Source organism: Sphaerodactylus townsendi, linkage group LG15, assembly GCF_021028975.2.
Source record: "Sphaerodactylus townsendi isolate TG3544 linkage group LG15, MPM_Stown_v2.3, whole genome shotgun sequence".
NCBI lineage: Eukaryota > Metazoa > Chordata > Lepidosauria > Squamata > Sphaerodactylidae > Sphaerodactylus > Sphaerodactylus townsendi.
Window position 1 is genome coordinate 9,489 of NC_059439.1, and position 19,078 is coordinate 28,566.

General features: G+C 49.3%; 1 pseudogene; it reads left to right on the forward strand.

Annotated features, from left to right (window-relative positions):
- The first annotated feature begins 14,798 nt into the window (after window positions 1–14,798).
- LOC125445283 lies at window positions 14,799–18,253 on the forward strand (annotated as a pseudogene).
- The last annotated feature ends 825 nt before the right edge of the window (window positions 18,254–19,078 follow it).

The following is a 19,078-nucleotide window of genomic DNA, read 5'->3' on the forward strand; positions in this document are numbered from 1 at the left end:
CACGCCCGGCTGGAGTGAGAGGACAACCACTCGCTTTGGACCGCCTTGGTAGTAGAGCATGTCCTCCCCGTTGAGGGCGTGGCGGCTCAGGGTGCCGGAAGGCCTCGCGTGCCCTCGTCCAGATCACGCGAGGTGTGGAGGGACCTGCATGTAATAAAGATCCTGGAGAAGCACAAGAGAAGTGGCGCAGGGGACTCAAGGGAGCATGCCAGGGGAGATCCAGTGGGTGTTGTCCTAGAGAGTGAGTCTCCTCTGGGTGCCAACCTCCAGGTGCAGCCTGGAGACAGGGGCATCAAACGTGGAGCCCGGGTCACACCTCCGAGATCTCCCACTGGGCAACACTAACTTCCAGGGTGACGCAGGTCAGTCCCTCTGAAGAAAATAATTCCTGCTTTGGAAAGGTGGACCCTATAGCAGTGGCTAACCTTTTCGAGACCGAAAGTGCCCAAATTGCAACCCAAAACCTACTTATTTATTGCAAAGTCCCAACACGGCAATTTAACCTGAATACTGAGCTTTTCGTTTAGAAAAAACAGTTGGTTCCGGAGGCTATGCGTTACTCAGGAGGCAAGCTGGGTGGTAGTGGGTGGCTTTGCTTTGAAGCAACCGCAGGCAATCCCTTCCAACGGGTGACCCACGCATCTCTGAGGGTTTCATCAGAAGTAAGCCCCATGGCCAGCAACCAAGCTTGCTCCCAGGTAAAGGGATTGCGCCAGAAGTTCTTCGCGAGAAAATCAGTGGGGTTTACCAGCCGCTTAACAGGGTTACCTGCACTGCTTCCCCAAAAAATACCGAGTCTAGTGGCCCAGGCCAGCCTAGGGGTGGGGGTGACTGTTTGCGCTAGGTCCAGAGAGGGCTCTGAGTGCCACCCCTCTGGCACCCGCGCTATAGGTTCGCCACCACGTCTCTATAGCATTGTATGCCTCTTGGAGGTCTCTCTTTCTGATCATTGAAACTGGCCTGGAATGGATATTAATCTAATACATTCTGGATCCTCGACCCTTCTTGGATATTGAACCCTAAAACCGCTCAGACATTCCCTTTACTGTTTGTGAAGGAGAGTTCAAATGTTGTTTCCTAGAGAAATCACACAACTGCCATGCTGCAACTTCGCATGGTTAATTTGGGCACAGGGGAAGGGTAGTCAGGGCACAGCCGAAATTAAAGGTCCCTGGGCCAAATCTGGCCCCATAATTATTTGGACTGGTCTCCCAGTTGCTAAATGGCACTGCCAGAGGATCAGGGACGCCCCCCACCCCCCACAATCATTGGAATTATGGAGGAACTCCAGCTGTGGCAGCCTAACTTGGTGAAATCCACTTCAGGCGGGTTGAAAGGGGAGGCCTTGGGGTCTCCCAAGGTCACAGAAGCAGCCCTCCAAAGAATCCAAATTGCGTATTGTCGAAGGCTGCCACAGCCAGAATCACTGGAGTGTTGTGTTGTTTCCGGGCTGTGTGGGTCAGTGGTTCTAGCAGCAATCTCTCCTGACATTTCACCTACATCTGTGGCTGACATCTTCAGAGGATCTGATAGTAGGGGAAAAAAAGCAAGTGGAATATATACCTGTGGAGTAACAATGAAGATAGCAAGGTCAATAGGTAAGGGCATCTGAATAGAAGTAGCCTGGTACGTGAGTAACAAATGAAGTATGTAGTGGCAGGTGAGTAGCAAAATGAAGATAGCAAGATTAATAGGTGAGGTCATATGAATAGAAGTAGCCTGGCCTTTGTTCCCTTTGATTGTTTATTGTCTATAGTCATCCTGTGTTTGTGTGCAGCTGATTAGTCGTGTCTGGACTCTATGCCAGGCTACTTCTATTCAGATGCCCTCACTCATTGACATTGCTATCTTCATTGTGACTATATTCCACTTGCTTTCCTACTATCAGATCCTCTGAAGTTAAGCTAAATACAGATGGTGGCAAAACGCCAGGAGATCGCTGCAAGAACACGGCCATAGCAGCCCGGAAACCACACAGCACCCCCATCCAAATTGGTATTTGGTCGGTTATTTATGTTTTCAGCCCCTGCTGTTATTGGTTTTATCGGGTGACGCTTTTAATGTGTATATTGGACACCGCCCAGAGCCTTCCAGGGGTGGGCGGTATATTGAATCAAACCAAATGATTGAATACCTTCGGATCCTGGAACGCTTTTCTCACTTGATTGGGGCAAGGTGGAGTTCATCTCCCGCACCAGGTTCCTGAAGATGTTTTCAGCCCACGTCTCCCAGTAGTGGCACTTCGGACATCCATCACTTCACAAAAGTGTAGTGTCCCTCATCTGTTCCTTAGGGTACCCATTCCTGGGGGGTTAGCTGGTTGGAAGCGGTGGTCGTGAGACATCAGCAAGAGTCCGCTCACCTTGACCTGTGCGTGGATTTTGGGTACCCCAACAGCTGCCTCCGGAGAGAGGATGTGAAAATGGGCTTAGTGCACGTGCCTCCCCTCACTCCAAAAAAAACAAAAACAAACAAGTCCACCATAATTACCATTGAATGAAACAGCACTACCTTAATCCCACTTTAATTTTGCAATAGGGGACAACCTGGTTCCTTCCTGCCTCCTCGCTTCGATCAAGATTGGTTAAGACCGCTTGGGAATCGCAGCATATTGGCCTAAGGGGTTATTATCCCAGGTTAGCTGACCGTACATTAAAAGCTCAATGAAGGTCTAATTCAAAGCATCACCCCACGAGCCCACAGTTGTATACCGGATTTGATTGCCCACTCCTCCACCTGAGTGGAGGAGGCTTATCTGGTGAACCAGCCGTGTTTCCACACTCCTACATTTCAAGTTGGGGACTCCATGGGCTAGTCACAGTTCCTCTCTGAACTCTCTCATCCCCACCTGCCCTCACTCAGGTGTCAGGAAGGGAAAGCGGCGCTTGTGTTTTCACCTTGAGTCTTCTTACAGGAGAGAAAGTTAGGGTATAAATCCAAACCCCTCCTCCTCCTCCTTCTAGAATTATAACTGATTTCCAGATGACAGAGTTTAGCCCTTCTGAGAAAAAATGGCATCTTTGGAAGGTGGGTTCTATGGCATTATAGCCCACAGACTCCTCTCCCCTAAGAACATAAGAACATAAGAACTACCCCAAGGATCAGACCAGAGTCCATCTAGTCCAGCTCTCTGCCACTCCGCAGTGGGTCTACCAGGTGCCATTGAAGCTCACATGCAGGAGGTGAAAGCACGGTCTTTCATGCGGCTGTTGCTCCCGAAAGCACCTGGACTGTCCAGGCAGACGGTAACTCAGATCAAAGAGGATCAAGATTGGTAGCCAGAGATCATAAATCTGTCCAACTCCCTTTTTACAGCTATCCAGGTTCGCAGCCATCACCACCTCCTGTGGGAGCAGATTCCAAACACTGATCATTACTGCCATTGCGTGAAGAAGTGCGTTTCCTTTATTAATAGTCCCTCATTCTTCCTGGCATTTTCAATGAATGCCCCCTGGTTATAAAGTATCAGGAGAAAGAGAGAAAAAATTTCTCCCCTGTCAACATTTTCTACCCCATGCGTAATTCCTCAAAACTCACCCTCCAAATCTTCTGGAGTTTTCCTAACTCCAATAAATAGAAGCAGATAAGGGAAATATTTACTTGTCCAGACAATGGCGAACAGAGACGTTAGCTGCACAATATGAGAACAGGAGAGAAGGTCCCATCGTTGACTTCCCTCAAGGACCAGGGCCACTCTGTCCACCTCGGTATAGATATCCAGGCCACCGGCGCTGTGGGTCACAAATCGGAAGAGCGGAACTGAGGTTTTTCTCCCCGTGGAAACCTCCACGGCAGGGAAAAATGACGACAAACTGCCAAGAAGCAAATCCGGCAAAGGGGGCGGAAGGAGAAAGCCTGCTCGCAAACCCGCGAGGGGCTCGTTCAGCCTACAAGCACTTCCCCTGGAACCAGCTAGTTGTGCTAACGGAGGGCCTCTTCCTCTCGACAGGAAACCAATTCCCAAAGTGTAAAATTGTAAGCGTGGTTGAGGCTCGGCGCGTCGAGGAGAAGGACCAGAGTTTCAGAAACTGGGTTGGCCGTTAAGATTTCCTTCCTCCCCTTCCTCGAAGAATCTCAGGGCACTTTATGTGATGATCCCCCTCTTTCCTTCTTATTCTCACAACAACCCAGATCTGCTGGGGAAAAACTTGGGAGATTTGAGGGGTTTGAGCCCAGAGGTGGGATCCAGCAGGTTCTCACAGTGTCCCCAGAGCAGGTTACTAATCATTTGTGTGTGCCAAGAGGGGGTTACTTCCACGGGATTTTGCCACGCGATTTTTGGCCCTTCAGTTACTTCCCAACTCTCAGCAGTAGCGCCGCAGAACTTGAAGCAGTCTAGCAGGAGGTGCACCGGGCGTGCGTGGCAGCCTGGCGCCTGCGTGCATCTGCTTCCCGCCCAAGTGATTCGAGCGCAGCGGTTGGCGTTCTTGCCACAGTCTCACTTCAGGAATGCCCGGCCACGCCCCGCTCGTGCCCTTCTGCCCATCCCCATTGGCGCTTACGCCACAGTTTGAATCCCACCACCCCAAACTATGGGAACCTGTTACCAATATTTTTGGATCCTACCACTGGCTTTAGCCTGAGGAGAGGGAGGTTTGGGGAGGAGGAAGAGGACCTTAGTGGAAGGGCCATTTTCTGCTACAGGTGAACTGATCTCCGCCACTAGGGAGGTCAGTTGTAATCCCGGGAGATCGCCAGCCACCCCCTTTAATACTATTAAACCGGATTCTTACCCGGAGGTCGGACTCCACTGCAAGTGCTGCTTACTCCCGATACGGCAGCAGAGCTAAAAGAATCCCTTATTCTTCTCTCGGGAGAAGAGCTACGAGGACAGCCGCCAGCGGGGTAATCCCACAGTGACGTTAAGCCGCAGCCTTCCTTCCACAAGCAAGCACCTGTAGAGAAATCCCGCTGCACTCTTCCTCTGCAATCTCCCCCCTGTTCTTGTGGGTGTGCAAGTCACGGGGCTGGAGAGGAAGCTGGCATATTTCAGAGAGGCAAATTGGGGAGAGTCTCAACCTGGTTTTTCTGCCGTAACTATTCGATAACAGGAGGCAGTTACTCAAGCTAGGGCTCGGCCCTCAGATCCACCTGCTGGCGACAGTGACGTTCCTCTCTCTCTCGCCTGCCTCCACGTGGGTGGGAAGTCTTCTGCTATAGCGGGAGGCCCAGCAACCTTCCACGGAGCTGAATATCTGCCCCTCTGGCTAGGAAGCGCCAGATCATCGTTCCTAAGCTTTGTGAAACAGTAAGAACGAGCTGTTATCTGCATCGCTTGGAGGCTGGCTGTTCCATGTGCTTCTGTGGGGTACAAGAGCATGGGTGGTGGTCGCGTGGCTCCATCCCCAAAAGAAGGGCTGGCCAGCAGAGCCCTTGGAGCAGTTCTAAGGTGGTGTGTTTCAGGTGCCTCCTTTGCTCTCCATTATCTCTATTGTCCTTCCCAGAACCATCAGTCTAGGAGCCCCCAATGCTAATTCCCGCCAACTCCCAAATGGTGCATGCTGGGAAACTGGGAGGCCAGTAGACAAGAAGAAGAAGAGTTGGATTTCCTAGATCCCCTTTCTCTCCTGTAAGGAGAATCAACAAGAGGCTTTACAAACTCCTGCTCCTTCTGACTCCCCCACCCCCACAAACACCCCCCAGAGGTGGGTGGTGGTGAGAGTCTCCGAAGAACTGTGGATAGCCCAAGGTCACCTTAGCTGACATGTGTTGTAGTGCACAAGCTAATTCTAGTTCACCAGATAAGCCTCCACAGCCTCAAGGGGCAGCGTTGGGTATCAAAACCCGTTCTCCAGATTAGACTGCACCTGCTCTTAACTCACTATAACCCCACCATCTCCAATTTAAAGCCTTCAGGGGGGGTTGTGTGTTATTGTGTGTAAAGTGCCATCAAACTACGGGTAAACCAATTTATGGCAACCCCTTATGGGGTTTTCAAGGCAAAAGGTGTTCAGGAGGTGGTTTGCCACTGACTTTCTCTCAAGCGTAGCAACCCAGATATTGGTGGCCTCCTATGCAAATACTAACCAATGGGCTGACCCTGCTTAGTTTCCGAGATCCCGATGAGATTGGCTAGCCTAGGGCCATCCACGCTAGGGTCTGGGGGAGGCCTTTTCTCTACCCCAGAATCTACAGAGAGCGGACTGACAATGAGAGACACTGAAGCCAGACAGACTGGGGTCTATGAGAGACAGTGGCGTAGCTGCCAGGGGACAGGGTGGGGCTGTCTTGCCTCCGGGTGCACGCCAAGTACGTGGGCATTCCAGGTTGTGGCGTGGAAGGACTGGGGGCGTGGCAGGGTGCAGGGCCGAATGCGCTGCAGCCTGGGCAGTTACCCCCTCGGCCTCCGGCTCCTGATGAGAGACACCTTTTTTATTCCACCAAGATCGCGAGCTGGTTCATTTAGGGCACTGGGAATTTCCCCTACGTATGACGTTCCAGCCACTTACCTTGTTTCCCACCTTATCTGCTGATCAGAGTGCGGGTCTGTATGCTGGCCCGTTTTTTAACAGCATTCCTTCCGGCTATGACTTCCAGGTAGATGTCATCAAATTCCAAAACATCAAAGGTATTGTCCTTTTATGGCTCACCACAGAGCTCCCTTACAATTCCATATTATTTTCCTAGAGTGTAATTTAAATGCAGATGTACGAGCACACCCGATTCACTCCTCTAATTACTGTCTAAGAGAACAGCGATAGTTCTTCATATGGCATATGTTTTCTTTTAGAGGGACTATTCTTTTGAGGTTACTCGAACAGTTGCTTCCTCCTTTGGGCAATTATTTCAAAATGATAGTTTCATTGTTTTACTGTCCTTATTTTGTCCATTGCTGGCCGGAAGATTTTTTATTATTTGACATTTTACAGCTAAGTTGTTTTATGCTAATAAAAGGCACCGACTGACTGACTGCCTACCTTGATATATGGCACTTTGGAATGTTCCTATGCGATAAACAAACAGATACGTTCTCGGCCAATACACTTTATTTTTGCCAAACGTGTCATGTGAAGAAAGGCCGCGACAGTTCTTAGAACAAAGAGATGTTCTTTCACAAACAGGGTGTGAACGATCAGATCTTTGTAAACAGCTTACTAAAACATATGTGTTTATGCGTCATTGAGGAGTGGGGACAGATTTCCAGCCAAAAGAAAACTGCTTTTGGCTTTCTTACCTTATTTTTGTAACCTGCCGAGAAGGTGCAATTAAATCGAGATTACTCTCCTCCCATTTCCCCTCCGTCAGGTGAGAGGATATCCTGGAGGGCTGAGGGCAAGTCGAGGGAAGGCAAAATGGTACTTGCTCTCCAGGGTCCGTTTGGGCACCACCCGTTGCCCTTCCAGCAACATGATGCTTCGCTCGGAACCGAAGACAGCTGAGACCACAAAGCCAGGCAGAGGCAGCAAGGCTGGGCGTCTGAGTGCTGATCCCATGCGGCTTGGGCAAAATCCCCTGTTACTGGTGGTCACCGCCCAGACGGAAGGCGGCGCCCGTTCAGGATCCCGCTGACATCCTCATGTTCCAGTGCGTGCGCTATGATGCCTGCCAAATCTGCCACGTGGATCCAGGGGAAAGGCTGGATGCCAGAGGCTATGGGGCCTCCCAGGCCCGAGGCGGAAGGGCCACAACATCCTGGGCAACAGCTCCGCCATCTCTGCCTAATACAACACCTGGGGGGGGGGCAAAATGGCAAAAAAAACCCAAGTAAATCTGGGACCAATGAGAAATCATGGAGGACGGGAAAATATGGTTCCCATTTCTCTCCCTATTCTATCGCTGGCTGTTCCCACACACGCCGTTTCCCAGGTTCCCCACCTCACCCGGATCTCACCACCACCTGGGCGATGCGGCCGTGCCGGAGGACTTCAGCTGCAGCCTCCCCAACGGGTCACCAGACGAGGCAGAAGAAGTCAAAGTCCCCCCCGGGACTCTCCTCGGTGTATTTGGTGTTGTTGTGGTTGGGCCGGTAATAGCCTTGAGGGATGACAGGACACAAGGAGATGGGTGGCAGTGTGTTGGTGTAGCAGAGCAAGCCCTTCCCAGCATGCCCTGGAAAAAAGGCTTGGATAATTTTGAAACCTTTCAGCCTATCTCTGTAGTGGGAGAAGAATACTGCACATCGAAGGCGTCCTACAGATCATTTCATTATTTTGGCTCAGTTTTTCCCTCCTGTCTGCTTCTTGGCCTTCATGGGCCACCGTCCCTGCAGCATCCAAAGTTCACTTTCCACGCCTATTTTTCTCTTTTTTTTTTTACCAACAAATAAGAATTCTCCATTCTTGAGGTTTTCCCAAAAAAATCTGGGACATTCTTTTGTTGCATGAAAAGTTGTGCTTTCAGGCAGGAAAAATGATATGCATAATTAGCTATGCGTCTATAACGGCATTATAAGCGGCGTTATAAGCGGTGTTATAATGATGCGTTAAGGCGGCGTTGGGGCACAAGGGAACGCCATTATAATGCCATTATAGCAGCAGAAGAGAGGGTAAAGATACAGGATGATCTTGGACAGGCTGGAAAACTGAGCTAAAACTGACAAAATTAATTTAAACAACAGATCAATGAAAAGTTGTGCATTCAGGCAGGAAAATTATCTTGAGCCTTCCTGGTTTTTTTTTTCCTTCTTAATCCCACAGCAACATCCTCGGTCTCAACCATCTCGGCTTCTGGGCTTTTCCGCTCTCCTGAAATCCCCAATTTGATGGACCCTTCTTCCCCCACAGTTACCCTCTACTCAGCCAAATCATTCCTTTCCGTCCCAAGGTCCCTAGTGAAGCTCTCCCCACATCCAAACTGAGCCCTTCACATTGCCTGTGCCAGTCAGCTGTAACGACAAGATCCATTGATATTTTTTGAATTTATATCCCCTTTCTCTCCTGTAGGAGACTCCTCAAAGGGGCTTACAATCTCCTTGTCCTTTCCCCTCACAACAAACACCCTATGAGGGTGGGTGGGGCTGAGAGAGTCTCGGAGAAGCTAGCTGACTAGCCCAAGGTCACCCAGCTGGCATGTGTGGGAGTGCACAGGCTAATCTGAGATTCCCCAGATAAGCCTTGACAGCTATAAGAAGCCCGGCAAAGCAGGGAGATCAAACCGGGTTCCTCCCAGATTAGGATACACGAGCTCTTAATCCTCCCTACGTCACTGCTGCTCCTTTTGATGCTGGATACTTTCTCTATCCTGCACAGGTAGAATGTCTTGTTAGCATCCCATAGTGTCACAGTGGCTCATTAGGAAGTGACTGGAGGTGCCTCTCAGCCTGGCAAGCGATAGGCTGCTGATAGGGTTTTTCCCCTAGCATATTCAGGGACAAATGAGAAATTGTAGCCACTTTCGCCCGTTTGAACAAGAGAGAGAGCAACTCTGCTGGAACTGACCAGTGGGTCCATCTAGCCCAGAATCTCATTTGACTGGTAGCCAACCAGAGGCCCCCAGAGAAGCCTATAAGCAGAGAATGGGTTGTCAAAACCTCCCCTAGTTGCTGACCTCCTCGGCAAGTTGGCATTCCAGAGTTATACTGTCTCTGAACACGCGGAGGTTTCAGTTTGTAGTCATGAATTATAGTAATTGATAAACCTGTTTCCCACGAACCTGCCTAATTCTTTTTTTAAAAGCCATTTCAGTTAGTGACCCCACCCACTGGAGCCTCTTGTTGGCAGCGAATTCCAAAAGTTCTTCACTCCCACGGAGGGTGAAGATGTTTTGCTTCGTTAGTCCCATCCGGACTTTTTTACATGAAACCACAGAAGTTCCCTTTGAGGGTCGGGTATGTGTATTCAAGCCCGGAGAAACTCCAATTCCCCTTCAACAATAGTCAAGAGGGGATAAAACTATACTTCAGCATGGAGTTAAATACCTACACCCGGTGATCAGGACTCCAGGCATGAGGCGGCCAGCTCAGCCCTCTGAGATGGCCTTTTGCCAAAGTCTTGGTGGTCTCACCGACCCTCGACTGGCAACCACTTCCCTGACAGAAAGGGATTCTCGGCTCCACCTGCAGGACCAAGAGAGACCACCAGGGCATCACGATCTCACTCTCATTCCAAGGGTCACCTGGCAGCTACCTACACCTGCCCAAGAAGTTTGCTACATTTTCCTCCCAGCTAAAAAAAAAGGACACAGGGGCAAAAGGTTCCCAGAAAAGGGTTGTTTTGGGGGATTTTTTTTTTTTTTTTTGCAGTGTAGAAATTGGCCATGCATCATTTTTGGCAGTGCAGAAATTTTTGGCCAGTGTAGAAATTGGCCGGCAAGCATAGGAGGGCAGGGAGCCTCCCTCACGCTTTTGTGGAACATCCTGAGGGTGTTGTGGCTGCTTACCACTCTGACCTCACTGTCAGCCACTTCTTACAGTCCAATGGCTGCTGGGTGAGGTGCAGAAGCAGAGGAAACCTCTGTGGAAAACTTTCACCAAAATGGAAGAGGCACACAGAATCTCCGCAGCAACACAACAAAATGGCGGAAGCGCCTTAACTATGAAGAGAAGAGAAGAAGAAGAAGAAGAAGAAGAAGAAGAAGAAGAAGAAGAAGAAGAAGAAGAAGAAGAAGAAGAAGAAGAAGAAGAAGAAGAAGAAGAGTAGTTTTGGATTTCTATCCCCCCTTTCTCCTGAGGGAGATTCAAAGCGGGCTTACAATCTCCTTGCCCTTCCCCTCACAACAAACCGGCACACTGCCGTGAGGTAGGTGGGGAGCTGAGAGAGCTCCGAAGAACTGGGGACTAGCCCAAGGTCACCCAGCTGGCGTGTGTGGGAGTGTACAGGCTAATCTGAATTCCCCAGAGAAGCCTCCACAGCTCAGGCAGAAGCGGAGGAATCAAACCTGGAAACTGGACAGGGGATGTCCACATCAGGGTCACTTGAAGGCGGGGAAAAAAAAAAGAACCGTTTTGGTTGACACTGCTTTTTTTTTTTTTGTCCAAGCACTTCAATGCAAACAAAAAAAGGCCAAAAGCGGGATCTTTTAAAAGCGTCTGCAGGATGTTTTATATCTGCTGAGCGAGGAAAGAGACCCTCGGTAGAACACTCAGCAGAAGAGTGGTGGGAAAGTCACATTCAATGCCCCTCCCGCTTTGTGTGAGAGAACTCATCTGGAAGTTACACCTCCACAGGGACTTACCTGCGAAGGGGATTCAGCACATTTTTTCCCCAGCTAGGTTGGGACTACACCTTTCATTAGGGAGGGAGCCCCGAATGGGAAAAGTTCAATTCCTGGGGGCAAAAGGAAGAAGAGTTGGTTTATATACCCGCTTTTCTCTACCTTTTAAGAAGACTCAAAGAGGCTTACAACCCCTTTCCCTTCCTTCCCCTCCCCTCAACAGACACCATGTGAGAGTAGAGTGGGGCTGACAGAGTTCAGAGAGAACTGTGACTAGACCAAGGTCACCCAGCAGAGCTTCAGGTAGAGGAATGAGAAAGAAGAAAAATCAGTTTTTATTCCCTGTTTTTCTCTACCTTTCAGGAGCCTCAAAAGTGGCTTTTACAATCGAATTCCCTTCCCTTCCCCACAACAGACAAATCTGGCAAGGTCGGTTGGGGGCTGAGAGAGTTCTGAGAGAACTGTGACTAGTCCAAGATCACCCCAACTGGCTTCTATGAGGGAGAAGCAGAGAGACAAACTCAGTTCAGCAGATCAGAGTCCACTGCTTATGTGGAGGAGCGGGGGATCAAACTCCGGACGAGAGTCCACCACTCTCAACCACTATGCCAAGCTAAACAAGCTAAGCATTTATTGTCCTTGTGCACACACAACGAAAATTTACAGCAGCATTCCCTCAATGCACACAATTCCCAGACTCCCTTACCCCATCCTCACTTTCCCCTTCCTCCCTCCATCCCTACACAGCCCCAAACACATCAACACGAGAGCCACAGAGTTCGCCAGCATCGCCACAGCTCCTAGAGTAGAAGCTGTCTCTAAGCCTCTTTGTCCTAGTTTTGATAGACCTGTATCGCTCTGTCGGATGGTCACGCAGGTTCCAAAAAAGAGAGTGTGCTGGATGAGAGCTGGTCTCAGAATATTTTATGGGCTTTCTTTAGGCTTCGAGAATTATAGAGTTCTTTCCAAGGAGAGGGAGAGGGCAGCCGATAATCCCCTCTGTGCAGTAGTGATCACTCCTTTGGAGCGCCTCTTTCCTATCTGCCACACTGTGCAACTGGAGAATCCACACACAGATGCACAGTAGGTTAAGAAACTCTCTATAGCACAGCAGTAAAAGGACACTCAGGAGTTTCCATTCAGCTTGTTGTTTCCCTTTTTTTAACAGTCTAAGATAGTACAGATAATACAGTACAAGATCAGTATTGGGATGAAGGATACTGCCAGGGCTGCTATGCAGAAGAAGACAACAGCAAACTACCTCCACTCATCTCTTGTGCCTTGAAAAACCCTCCATGAGGTAGAACTTCATGGGGTCACTTGCTTGGTCTGGTTGCGACCTGACTAAGCACTTCTCTTACCAGTCTCCCTCTAAGGGGCTCAGAAATACATAGTTTCCCCTCTCTTATCTTTTTCTGTCTTCACAACCTAATAAAGCCAGGATAGTTTGGGGATAGTGACGTAACCTCTACAGTTGCGCACTTTTTTTGCTCAGTGGGGAATTGAACCCATTACCTCAGTACAGGGATCTCAACACTCTAACTCCTAACACTCAGACATTCAATCTCAACACCCCTCCATTGTGGCTCTCAGAAAGAGGTGTTAAGCTTTAGAACAGAGGGTCTTCAAACTACATGGACCCTCCAGATAGCCTATCAGTGGACTGACAATTCCCATCAGCCCTGTCATTGGGCCATTAGCTGGCAGGGAGCTGATGGGAATTGTGAGTCCGTGGAAGTACATCTGGAAGGTCATAGTTTGAAAGACCCCTGCTTTAGAAGAACGCTCATCTGCTCCTGGCTGAGGTCTGACTTACGATAAGTCCATGTCACATACCCAGGTGATAATGGTGTCCTTCCCGGGATGGCCCAGGAAACGGCAGTCACCTCATGGCCATCAAGCTTCTCAGCAGCTGTGTTAAGGCCTCGGCCCACGAATCCAGTTCCGCCCTAATTCAAACAGGCAAGTTACCCCTGTTAATGTCAATTTTATGTTGCTAATGTAATGCAATGCTGTTAACACAACATAGCTTCCCTCTCCACATATTTTAAGGCACCACAGCCTCTCTATTTGTGTGGTTGTAGGTTGGTCGGCTTTTATTAAATTATCACTTTATTCTTTTCTGTGTCAAGGTTTAGACAGCTCTCTTAGAAGGAGCTAAAAATTCTTGATAAGATCATTTCTCAAGAGACACAATCTTTTCTGATTATGACAAAACTAGTTTCCTAATATCTGATACTGACCTTTATGTCTCCTATACATTTTGGCCCTTTTTATCCCAGGCCGGCCAGGAAAATCAGGAGCAAAAGAGTGTTAAAAGAAAATCACCAATCCAACCTAAGTTGATTTGATGTTTTAGACTTCTGATGTATTTTGCCATTTTAATCTGTGTGTAACTTTAACTTTTATTGCTCAGTATTATGCTTTGAACTGGCAGAAGGCTACAATAAATCTGTCAGCAAAACCAACTCACTGGTGAAAAACAAAGACAAACTACCATTCCGTCTTAATAAATTAAAAATAACTCTCTTTTGTTTCCTGTAAGTTTTTTGCATAGTTTCCTGTGTTTTTTACATACAGCTCTTGTATAACATATAAATATTGATACCACTCAAAGTCAACAGCTTCGTTTGCTACACACACACATCACTGCCTCAACGGGTATACAGTCTTTTAGGCATAACTAGGTTGCCATCAGTAAACATACAAGCCTCTGATGAGTTATTAAGCTTCTTGTGGATTGAAAAAAGCAATACAATTATTAGTGGTTATATACTATGATATTTCATTTAGTGACTTATAAAATATTTCTAAGTGTAGTGGGATCCTCTAGGAACCTAAAGCTACTGGTGCAGAGAGGTGTATTGGTTTGAACTTACTAGTGTACCTGACCTATTAATGGTGGGAGGGTGGAATCACCGGGAGGTTGGCATCCTCTCCCCCATCCAAGGTCACCAACTCCAAAGCGCAGCCAATGCATGCAACTCCCATTTGCAGTAAACGAAACCTTCCCAATTGCTCGGGAGCGCTTTGCATGCATCCTCCCAAATGCACGCACCTACCTACGAGCACCCTCATTGCCAAGGCTGTGGATGGCGCAGGCGCATCTTTGACAAATGTACGACCCCCCTCCCCCCGGATACCACCATTAGAGACGAAAACAGTCGCTCAGAGGCCCCGTCACAGGAGTCCGGCAAAGAGGAGTGACCAGAATTTAAACTTCCTGCAATCCTAGAAAACGGTCAGGATTTCCAGCGTGATGCCGCTCTAGGACTTTTGACAGCTCATCTCCAATGTGGCCCCGCCGCCCTGGTTATGGACTAGAGCGGCATAATCACGAACAAGCGGTTATTTGCGACATTTACCGGGCAACCAAAGCCCCAGGTTTCCTCCCACTTCACTATGGGTTTCCCTGGTGTGATGTAGAAGATTGGGCGACGTCGCCGGAAGCGGCATTTGGAGACGAACCGGAAGTGAACGGCCGGTCTGCACCAGCCGGCGCTGAGTGACAGTGGTAAGGTATATAGGAGTGTGGGGAGAGAGGTTTGTTAGGGGCGCGGCACTGGCTCCTCCCCTGGTTTTCCGGAGTGCACGTGCATTTGGGGGCTGGCTGCTAGGTGAGGGTGTGGGGGTCTAGGGGTTGAGGGACCCTGGTTCCAGATCCTCCGCTCCGTGGCACTTTAGCTTCAGCTGAGCTGTTCCCCCAGAGCTGTGCTGTAAGGATAAGAGGGATGCTGCCAAAGATAGAAAGAAGAGTTTGGATTTATATCCCCCCCTTTCTCTCCTGTAAAGAGACTCAAAGGGGCTTACAATCTACCTTTCTCCCCACAAGCACCCTGTGAGGTGGGTAGGGCTGGAGAGAGTCTCCGAAGAACTGCATTGACTCAGCCCAAGGTCACCCAGCTGGCATGTGTTGGGAGTGCACAAGCTAATCTGGGCTCACCAGAGAAGCCTCCCACAGCTCAAGTGGCAGAGCGGGGAATCAAACTTCGGTTCCTCCAGAGTAGAGTGCACCTGCTCTTAACCACTACGCTCACGCTGGCTGGGGGATAAGCATGCTCAGGTCCGCTTTCTCTCTTGGGGAGTTCATCCAGGATGTGTCCTCTTGCCTCTGTTTCAGCAAAGATATGAGCACTCCCGGGAGCTCGGTGACCAACCGTGGACGGCAAGTTTCAAATGGAGCCATTGACCTGAGCGGCCCAGGAAGTGGCAGTAGGTAGCAAGCAGATATGTGTGGAGGTCAATTCCTGGGTATCCCTTGGAGCTCAACAGACCTTAGACTTGGCTGCGTCCCTGGGGCATATCTGGCAAGTTGGCCCAAGTGCATCAAAACCTCTCTCCTTTTGTCAGGGGTCGAGATTGACCGAGGTATGAGGTCAAGGGGGACACCATGTGTATCCATTGAGGGCTACTCAGACAAGCAGGTGCCGGACACGAGTGTGCAAAGAGACAGATCTAGGTATCTTAGTGCGGGAAAAGGTACGGTGGGGTGAGAAGGCTGAGCTAGCAACTGGACTCCTTGCAGTGTTCCCTTCGAGTGTCAGCAGAAAGAGCCAGCGGGAATCTCCTCTTTGGGGTGGAGGTGTCAGATGATGAACTTGAATGTCTGCTTGTATCTCGGACTCAGCCCTTTTCTCCTCTCTTCCCACTTTTCAGCTGCTGGAGACATTGCCCTGGGCCCTTTGAAGCAAATCCCCATGAATTTGTTCATCATGTATATATGGCAGGCAATACCATTTCCATCTTCCCACCATGATGGTCTGCATGATGGCGTGGAAGGCCCATCCAAGCTCTCATGTCCATATCGATGAGCAAGTGTATTATTTCAGTTCCTTGGAACCTGCACTTTTTTTCTTCCCTCTTCTCTCCATTTTCTCTCTTGTGGTTTCTCATCTGGGATCTTAGCAGAAAACATGCATTCTCTAGGACGGTGGTGGCGAACCGATGGCACTCCAGATGTTCATGGATCGCTACAATTTACATCAGCCTGCCAGCATGGCCAATTGGACATGCTGGCCGGGGCTGATGGGAATTGTAGAATCCATGAATTTATCTGAGTGCCACAGGTTCGCCACCACTGCTCCCTAGGATGCTGAGAATATTCTCCCTCTAGCTGCATATAGGCCTCCCAACAAAACCAAGCTAGAAGTAGAATTTTCCCTAAGCTGGACCACAAGAGTACAGGAGAGAGAGAACAGCTGAATACTTCTCTGAGAGAAAAGAAGACTTCGCTGCACGATTCTAGAACCTATCATTTCGCAACCCTGTTTAACAGAGACAATGTTTGTCTTCTGCGGCCGGGGGGCCAAATGTGGACCACCCTGAAGGCGTTCCCATCCCGACCCGCCAGGCATGCAAGGCGTGATAAAGCCTCCATTCATGTGCAGTGGGGGCTCGAGGGAGAGGAGGAACCCGGCCCCAATGGCCATTGATTGCAGTTACATGATGGCACCCCAAATCTCCATGAATTTTTTTCTGACCCAGAGTTGCGGAAACCTTACACGTGGCAACTCCTGCTCCGCCCTTCCCTCTGGAAGCTACTCCATGTGTTGCTCTCAGGCTTTCTGTTCCGCCTACACTCCCATTGGCATCAGCCAGGCTGGTGAATCGCTTCGCTGGCTGCTTTAGGGAGGAAGAACCTAATCCTGGGTTAGATGGAATGCTTCATTGGGAAAGTTCTGCTTTTTTTTTTTTACAGGGGAAGGTATTCCCACAGCCTCCCCAACAATATTTGGAGACCCACGCCTGTACTTGACATACTTTGGTCACTGTTCTAAAAATGTCGACCATGACAGAAAGGCTGAAAGGTGAAATCAAAACATTTTACAATCCCATTTGTGCATAGGAATTTGTTTCATAGTTTTTTAGTCCGGCCCACTCCAACAATCTGAGGGGACAGTGAACTGGCCCCCCCTGTTTAAAAAGTTTAGGGGACCCCTGTCTTAGAGCAATAGTCAAGTATTTGATCCACCATCCACAGTCTAAAATGGTCCAGTTATGGAGCAGTTCCCCTCCACTTGATCTTGGGTGGTTTCTTCAGATGGGATGAGTTCAGGGATGGACCGAGAGCAGCTAGTGTTGTTGTTGGTTTCAACCTGGAACAGTGATCCAAGATTGGGATCCTCTGGGCCTGGAGTTGTGTCACCAGCTTGTCTGTACTGCAGGAAGTCAACTTACCTCTGGGGTTGCTTTTTTCTTGGACCTTCCAAGTTTACTACTTGGAACAGTGGATGATGAAGGAAAGCTGAGCCAGCATGGCGAAGAAGGTGTAGTGTAAGAAGACTCAAGGTGGCCTACAAGCTCCTCCCTCCCTCTCTCCCACAACAGACACACCTTGGCCAGGAGGTCAGCTGGGAGCTGAGAGGAGTTCTAAAGAGAACTGTGACTAGCCCAAGGTCATCCCAGCAGGAGACAGTAGGGTGTGGAAACACATCTGATCCACCAGATAAGCCTCTGCCACTCAAGGCAGAGGAGTGGGAATCAAAGCTGGTTCTCCAGATTAAAATTTCCCCTTCTCCTAAACCACTACACCATGCTGGTAGGGTTACTGGAAGGCTCAGGGCTGACCTCTGAAAGCAAATTGCCTCAAAATCCAGCAATTCTCCAGTATAACCTCTTGCAATACAGTGTGAAGAGACTTTACAGGTGTACAGTTGAAAGCTTTCATGGGTGGAATCAACTAGCTGTTGCAGGTTTTCTGAGGGTTTGGTAGTCTTGCTCCTAATTATTGTGAAGGCTTTCATGGCTAAAGGATTCAACTGGTTCTGGTGAGTTTTCCAAGCTGTGTGGCCGTGGTCTGGTGCATCTTGTTTGTTCCCTAACATTTTGCCTGCATCTGTGGCTGGGAGATCTTCAAGGGTGTATCACAGAGGGAAGTCTGTTACACACCGCCCGGAGAAACCCACCAGAACCAGTTTGCTCTAATGTTTCACCCACATGTATGGTCAAGCGTTTTTCAGAGACATGTCACCATTGGTGCTTCACGAGCCACCAACTATTCTGTCCCTCTTCTCCCCTACAGCCTTCCAAGCTACTGGAGAGTTCAAGCCAGAAGTTCCTGCAGGGTCCTGAGTGTGCCAATTGGCAGCAGCTTTCTGGGGTTGGCCTTGGCTGTGTATACAAGTGTCAGTCAATGGGGCTGCTGCCAACTCATGCGTCCTGACCTGGCTGGCTCGCTTCAATTCGAGGCAGGTGAAATTGACAAGAAGAGTTTGGAAGTCGCTAGATTAGTGGAGAGAGAAAAATACAGGTGGTGTTTTGACAAATGAGGGGCATGCCCAGTGGTGGGATCCAAAAATTTTAGTCAACAGGTTCCCTGTAGCCCCGCCAGCCCCACACCTCAGCTAGAGGGGGCAGGAGGCGTTACCCTGGAAACAAACCTGAGGCCCCTGGGCAAAACCTGAGGTTGGATGCCCCATGAGGCAGCCACCCACCATGACCCCAAGAAATTTTTTTGCACCAGGTCATTTTCTAAATCATCATCACATTATAAGAAAATGCCCCAACTCACACAATCTGACAGCACACAGCAATGGTGAAACACACAGGTTCTTTGATAGAGACTGGGTGGTGAGATAAAAGGCACGAAAGGCTGAGAATCCAATGAATTGCAGGACCTGAAAGGGATTAATCCAGTTCGAGGGAGTTACATTATTGAGTCACTTAATGGTGCTATATGGAGACGCTTCACGTTCAAAGGCAGTATGCCTCTCGGGGAGGCGGTGGTGGAGATGGGAAGCGGACCCAATTAGTAACCCCCTCTCGGCACACACAAATAATTAGTAACCCACTCTTGGGAACTGGTGAGAACCTGCTGGATCCCACCTCTGGACATACCCACCAAAGTCTGGGGCAGGGGTGAGGATTGGTAGCCTAGAAAAACCTCACTGTAGACTTTGTAGGAAGTCACTGGGAGTAAGAAGAGTTTACAAGAGCACCCATTGATATTGCTTTCAGCTGTGTCAGTGGCAGCTCTCTCCTTGATTCC